Here is an 8,211-nt window from a genome sequence, read left to right as displayed (position 1 = left end):
AAGATGTTGTCATTTTACCTAGGGGAAAAGCTTTGGCCAGATTCCAGCATGCCCATAAATAAGAGAGACTGCCAGAAATATGAGAAAGAATAGTTTCAAGCAAAAGTATCCTTACATGAGTAAGGGCATAATTCAGCCAACTACTGAAACTGATTTATAGGCTTGCAGTATAGGGGGACACTGGTTCTGGAGTTCTTTGTGCAGTGCACCTCCAGCTGGCCACACAGAAAATTACATGTGGGAAGCTAACACCAGCTCATCAATTGTTCAAATGGTAACCGATTCGCTTCTCTTTCAAACGTGAAAAGTTCTCACTCTAATTTTGCTCATGAACATGTCCTTATTTTTTAATGCCAACGTCTGAAACATGTACACATGCACATTTTCATTCAATATGATTGCAAAATTTATTGTCGTTTAGAAAAATGTGCACTCCCTTAAGAACAGTTTTTTTTTCTTCTCAGTATCAAATGCACACTAATTTGGTTTGTATTTCTTAAGGACAGGGTTGCACAGCATTCTGCTCCCGATAGACCCATGTCCTTCCTTGTTTGAAGCTTCTTCTCAAGCTGCATCTTTTCTTCATGTTTTCCCTTTTTTATCAGTCAATTCTCTCTTAAAAAAAAACCCAACTCATTAATATGAAATATGCAGCAACATGACCTGGAGATTTTTTTTCCCCTCGGAAAAGTATCTCCATCTTTTACATCTTTTACAGAGTAGAGCATGTTGACCCAGCATCCTCGGATTCATGGCAGTAAAAGAGCACCCGTGCCTCTTTCACAAGCACAATCGTACAGATGTCTTCACATTAAAGACAACTCCCAGGAATCTGCAGCTGGAGGGAAAAAATACTGAATTACCTCAAACTGACATCTTGATCTTGTTCTTTGAGATCTCCGTGAGAATCCATCATTGTGGCCCTAAATCAGATGAGTCTGAGGATTTTGCTTATTCCATATGGAGGACAGTGCATCTCCTGTATGCCATAATGTTACTATAGTGGGAAATTCTCTGCAGAAGAAAGCCAGTGCCTTCTGTGCAGTCACTGCTTGTATCTAATTACTTCTTTAGAGATAAGCAGCTAGAAAGGCGATCCTTACTGGGGCTGCCTCAGTGTTTCTAACAGTTAGAGAACGCTAGGCACTCAGAAAGTGAACTGAGAGATTATCAGCTTGGGGACAGACTCTCGGCTGCAGACAAAACACATATTTGGCAGTGAACATGAGCAGCGTTAAGCCTTTCCTCTTATTCTTCTGCAGGCTAACACAATTCCCAGTGTGGCTTATGGAAGGTTTCAGCTCTTCCATCCTGGCTTACTTCCCCACCATGTTTCTAAGGGGATGCTGAAAGCAGCAGCTAGACATCTGTACCTGCTCCCTGTCTCAGAGTCCACAGCCCCTCAGCTTCACCGCTTTTATTCTTTTTCTCTTCAGGAGATTGAGTGCAATAGGAAAGCCTTCATTTTTATTAGTGATTCTCTTTTTTCCTTTTTAAAAAAATACAGTACTTTTTACGATGCATGGTACTTATTCACTTTAGTTTGCCTCCTATAAAATGATAAAATGCATTAAGCCACCCTATTCTCTTGGTTATTTGAGCCATAACATTGCTCAGGTTTCATGTGGCAGTTTTGAGGCATTTATGATGGAGCAGAAAAATATTAATTATAATGAAGAGAGAGAGATAAATTATGATGGTTACAGCATCTTGGCATTTATTTACCTGAAGCTTATGTCTGCAAGTAATCCAAAAAAATAAAGACCCGCAGTTCAAGAGATGGAAGTCTGCCTTGTTTCCATTGAGTTGATATAAGACATTAAAGGTAAAATTTCCGATGGAACGTGGTGCTCTGTTTTGATCTCTATAGAAGAACTGGAATCTATTTATATCTGTTTTATGCATATCGGTTGCCAGTGCTTCTACAATGGGATAATGTCATTAAAGATATTTGAAGGCTTTTTAAAAAAGTTATTCAGGATAAAACAGTTTCTATAATATCCACAAAAATACTACCATATTGTGATTTTAGTTATTAAATATAGATTGGGCTTGGCTTTGACCTAGGGGTCCATAGAGTTAGCATCTGTGTTAGTATTTTTTCTGTTATTATAAAAGGATAATTGATTTTGAGTAATATATTAAATTAAGGTTTTCATATATAGTCCTAGATTGCATGTGTATATGTATGCGTGTGCCCATGAGTATGTACACAGGTATGTGTATGTACAGGTGTGTGTGGCTTGGATATTATTTCTGAGGATTAATCTATCCTATTTTATGAGATAGGTTGCCTTATTGAGCTGGGGCACACCAACTAGACTGCTTGGTCAGTGAGTCTCAGGAATCAATTGTCTGTCCCTTCCCAGAACTAAGATTATAAGTGTTCCTCACCATACAAGTTTTTTATATGATGTTTATGGATTGAACTGAGGTCTTCATGATTGTATAGCAAACATTTGAATGCCTGTTTGGATGGATGCTTACACTGACAAGTTTAGTTCCAAGGTCTCATGGCCGTATATGACCATGGTGTTGTTGGTTTTTATTCTAAAAACTGAGACCTGAAAGGGCAAATGGCTGTGATGGAAGAATCAGACATAGGGTTGGCCTTGGGTTTCAGCATCTCCTCAGGAAAGGCATCATTCCTTATTAACTATCTGATCCTATGATAAGGCCTTACCTGACCCATTGTCAATGGGACAATTGAATTCCAATGAGCATTTCAGAGAAAACAGTCATGTTCAAATCATGGCTCTGCACTTCTGCTGCCCTTTGGCCACTCAATGAAATGCTGTATAGAAGGAAAAACAAGAAGCAAGCTCCCACATTAGGCCAGTCCATTTGATAATCATTTAAATTGGAAAAGAAAAGTATCTTCAGAATATGAGAAGAGGATGTGAAGAGGAGATACAGGATGCTGCCTCAGCATCTCCAGTGTTCTATGACATTACTCCTTCTTCAGCATCTTTTGGTATACAACAGAGATTATCCTGCAAAGGACTATTTTTTTTTTTAATGGAATCCTGAAGAAAGTAGATATTCAAAAGCTTAGATGAATGCAAATTAATCCCAGAAGAACACTTTAATCATTGCCAAGAAAAAGAGGTAATCTCCCAAGTGGCTTTATTTTTTTTTTTTAAGTTTTGTTTCACAGCTCTGAAATTCTTACAGGGGTTGAAGGGATCTTTGTTTTATTGCAGACAGATGGACATGGAATAGCTAAGGGAATCCATAAAAAAATCCATAGCTAGCTGAGGCCAAGATGTCTTCTACAATGAAAACGCTTTGCCAGCAACAGAAGCTGGGATAGGCCTTACTCACCAAAGTACATACACTAAGAGGACATGCTCAGTTTGCCAGTAAGTGGGGAGTAGAGAAGGTTATCTACAGAGCTCAAAGATTTTTAATTGTCATTTTTAAACAGAGGAAGTCACTGTATCTGAAAGGAAAGGATTTGATTGCTTATCTCTAACTGGCACAAGAGGACAAAAGTCTGTAATCACTGGCAACAAGAAGTCACATGGATTTTCCCCTACTTTGCTTAGAGCAATCTTACTCTCTTATTATTAACTGACAAATTCAAGTCCATTGTCTTACTGTTTACTTACTTAACCATGTATAATATCCTGTATTGGGAATGGAATGTGAATCTCTAATAGGCCTAAAAGCAAGAGAATATAACTGGTACTAAGGAAAAACTAACATGTTATTTGTTTGTACCCAGTCAATGACAATGAGAACCTCCATTGTAGAAGAACACTGACATAAATCAGGCATTCAAGTTGAGTTATCAGAAACTCAGAGCATCTAGAAGCTGAATTTGTTAGGGTTTTTATTGCTGCAATGAAACGCCATGACTGTTTCTCCACATCCTCGCCAACATGTGCTGAGAAGGGAGGAGATGTGAGGGGCAGCCCTGCTTACACACTGTAGGCCTAAAATCAGCTATAGGCCTAAAATCAGCAATAGGCCTGTCATACATGTATACTGACACCAAGTCTTGGGTCTCAATGGAAAAACATTGAAACAGATGGCTATAAGCTAATGTAAACAGGCAGCTTTTGTGGAAATTTACAAGCGTGAGTAGTCATAGAACTTGTAAATAGGTAGCCTTGGCAGACAATACTAACTTAGGTAAGGACAAGAGAGTCATAGGCAGAGTCATAGTGACTTGTTCCCTAAACCTTCACCCAGCCGATACCCGGGTCTGAAGATATCTGTATTCCCCCTGAACACTCATACTTAGTGTCATTCCCTTCCCCACATCCTGCCTTTCTGTGTTTATAACCCCTGTGTGAATGAATTATGATTTGAGAAAAAATAAATTATAAAAAAATGAAAGAAACACCATGACTGAAAAAACAACTTGAGGAGGAAAGGGTTTATTTGACTCATGATTTCATATAACACTTCATCATCCAAAGCAGTGAAGGCAGAATCTTATGAAGGACAGGAACCTAGAGGCAGGAGCTGATGCAGAAGCCATGAAGTTGGGGGAAGGGGATTTTTTTTAACTGGGCTTGTTTTTCGAGGTTTACTCACCCTGTTTTCTCATAGAACCCAAGACCACCAGCCCAGGGATGACACCACTCACAATAAGCTAGGCCCTCCCTTATCAATCACTAATTTCAGAAAATGCCTTAGACTTACCTACAGACAAATCTTATGGAGACATTTCTTTAATGGAAGTTTGTACTTCTCAAAATGCTTTAGCTTGTGTCAAGTTGACAAAAACAAAAAAATAAAAATTAAAAAAAACCTATCCAGCACAGAAGCATTCCTGAATATCTCAAGAACTAACAAAAAATTATTTAGAGTGAAGATATAACTTACTAGAAAGAATTCATGGGATAGAAGGAACAGAGCTTTCTGTTATCATTGTAAGGTTGATAACTTGATTACTATTTCCAGCCATTGTCATTATGCAGATTTATGTAAAAGGTATTGTAGATTACAGTCCAAGTTTAGCTATACCTGGGAGTGACATTTATTTTTGTTTTTTAATAATATATTCATTTATTTATTTACAATTCAGCAGTTATCCCTCCTCCCAGTCCCTGTTCCCACAATTCTTCACCCCATTCCTCCTCCAACATGAGAGGCAGCTCAAGTACTACCAGGCCTCTGCACTTCCTGGCGCCTCAAGTCTCTCAAGAGTAAGGCACATCTTCTCCCACTAAGGCCAGAGCAGGCAGTCCCTTGCTGAATATGAGTTGGGGCCTTGGACCAGCTTGTGTATGCTGCCTGGTTGGGTGGCTCATTGTCTGGGAGCTCCCAGGGGTTTGGGTAAGTTGAGACTGCTGGTCTTCCTATGAGGTTGCCCTCCTCCTCTGTTTCTCCTACCTTTCCCTCCTTCCCCTAATTCAGCCACAGAGGTCCCTGACTTCAGTCCAATGGTTGGGTGTCAGTATCTGCATCTGTCTCAGTCAGCTGCTGGTTGGGCCTCTCAGAGAACAGCAATGCTAGGCTACTGTCTGTAAGCACATCATAGTAACATCGTAATTGTGTCAGGCCTTGGAGCCTCTTCTTGAGATAGGTCACAATTTGGACCACATAATAGTCAAAACAGGAAATGTACAGAACAAGGAAAGAATATTAAAAGCAGTAAGGGAAAATGCCAAGTAACATATAAAGGTAGACCTATCAGACACCTGACTTCTCAACAGAGACTCTAAAAGCCAGAACAACTTGAGAAGATGTCTTGAAGATCAAAAAGACCGAAAATGTCAGCCCAGAATACTATATCCAGCAAAACTTTTAATAGCCATAGAGGGAGAAACCAAGATATTCCATGACAAAAACAAAATTTATCCCTAAAGAGGATAATAGAAGGAAAACTCCAACAGAGGGTAACTTCATCCAAGAAAACACAAGAAATTATTATTCTCACAGCAAAACCAGAAGAAGCAAAACACACACAAACACACACAGACACATACACACTAATACAACCAATATAAAAATAACAGGAACAATTATTGGGTATTAACATCTGTCAACCACAATCTACTCAATTCACACAAAAAAAGACTAAACTAACAAAGTGGATGGATAAACAGGAACCACGATTCTGCTGCATATAAGAAACACACCTCAGCAACAAAGATAGATTTACCTCAGAATGAAGGGCTGGAAAAATGTTCTCCAAGTAAGGGGACCCAAGAAACAAGCTGGAATAGCCACTTTAATATCTAATAAAATAAACTTTCAATAAAAAGTAATCAAAAGAGATGGGAAGAACACTTTATACTAATAAAAGAAAAAATCCAACAAGATGAGATCTCAGTTCTAAATGTCTATACACCAAATGGACGAGCAACCACATTTGTCAAAAAAACATTACTAAAACTTAAATCACATGTCAAACCCATCAAATTAATAGTGTGAGACTTCAACACTTCACTCTCATCAACTGACAGGTCATCAAGACAGAAACTAAACAGAAAAATGAGGAAATTAACAGAATTTATTAATCAAATGATTCTAATGGAAAATATCTTCATTAACCCTATATCTGGCAGAAGGCTAATAATCAAAATATATAAAGAACTCAAGAAGTTAGACAATAACAAGCCAAAAACCTAATTAATAAATGTAGTATAGGCCTAAACAGAATTCTCAACAGAGGAATCTCGAATGTCTGAGAAGCACTTAGATGTTCAAAGTCATTAATCATTAAGGAAATGCAAATCAAACAACTATGAAGTTCCATCTAACACCCATCAGAATGGCTATGATTTAAAAACTCAAGAGACAGCACTGCTGGTGGGATTGTGGAGCAAGGGGAATACTCCTCCATTGCTGGTGGAAATACAAACCTGTACACCCACTTTGGAAATCAATCTGACAGTTTCTCAGAAAATTGGGAATAATTCTATCTTGAGACTCAGGTATACCATTCCTGGGCATATACCAAAAAATGCTCAAACATCTCATAAAGACACTTGATCAACTATGTTCATAACAGCTTTATTCATAATAGCCAGAAACTAGAAACAACCTAGATGTCCCTCAACTGAAGAATAGATAATGAACATCTACACAATGAAATACTAATCAGCTATTAAAAATCAAGACATTATTAATATTGCAGGCAAATGCATGGAATTTGAGAATATCTTCCGGAGTTAAGTAACACAATCCCAAAGGAAATGCATAGTATATACACACTTATGAATTGATATTAGCCATAAATTACAGGTACCATATTTTACTCCACACACTCAAAGAAGCTAAACAAGAAGGAAGGTCCAATTGAGGAAAGTTGAATCTCACTTAGAAGGGGGAATAAAATAGTCATAAGAAGCAGATGGAGGGAGGGAACTGAGAAGGAAGGGGGATGGGTTGGGAATGGGGTTGGTTCAGGATCAGGTATGGAGAAGGACAGGAGAGATGTCTAGATGGCCATGCAAATGAATGGAAGTCTGTAACTGACTGGGGTGAGGATGTCAGGGGCATCTCCATGACAAGACAGAGAACTGGGATAAGAGAAGAGCTCAAGAATCAATGTAGGTGACCTTAGCTGTGACTCACTATATTGAAGATATGGAACCTGAAGAAGCCAACTCATGTAGCCAGGCAGAAATCCCAGTGTTGTAATAGAAATATCAATCCATCAAAAAAGTTTTAACCTCAAATTTATCCTGTCTCCAAGTAACGCAGGCACAGAGGAGAGAGCAGAGACTGAGGGAATAGCCAAACAATAACTGGCCCAAATTAAGACCAATCCTATCGGCAAGCACCAATTCCTAACACTATTAATGATATTCTGTTATGCCTGCAGACAAAAACATGTTGTCCTCTGAGAGTGTCAAACAGATGCAGACAACCACAGCCAAACAGTTGATGGAACTTGGGGATTCTTGTGGAAGAATAGGAGGAAGTATTGAGGGCCTCGAAGGCTGATAGGATCTCTACTGAAAGACCAACAGCATCAACTAACAAGGACCTTTGGGGTTCTCAGACTCTGAACCACCAACCAAAGAACATACATGGACTGGACCTAGACCTCCCAGTTCATATGTAGCAGATGTGCAGGTTGACCTTCCATGTGGGTCCTGAACAGCTGGAGCAGGGACTATCTAAAAAGTTGTTGCCTGTATGTGGGATACGTTCTACTAGCTGGACTGCCCTGTCTGGCCTCAGTTCAAGAGAAAGTACCTAGCCTCTCAGAGACTTGAAATGAGAGAAGATGGGAGCGGTGGAGTA

Source organism: Grammomys surdaster, unplaced genomic scaffold (assembly GCF_004785775.1).
Source record: "Grammomys surdaster isolate TR1022 unplaced genomic scaffold, NIH_TR_1.0 279, whole genome shotgun sequence".
Lineage (NCBI taxonomy): Eukaryota > Metazoa > Chordata > Mammalia > Rodentia > Muridae > Grammomys > Grammomys surdaster.
Note: the sequence above shows the minus strand (reverse complement) of the source record.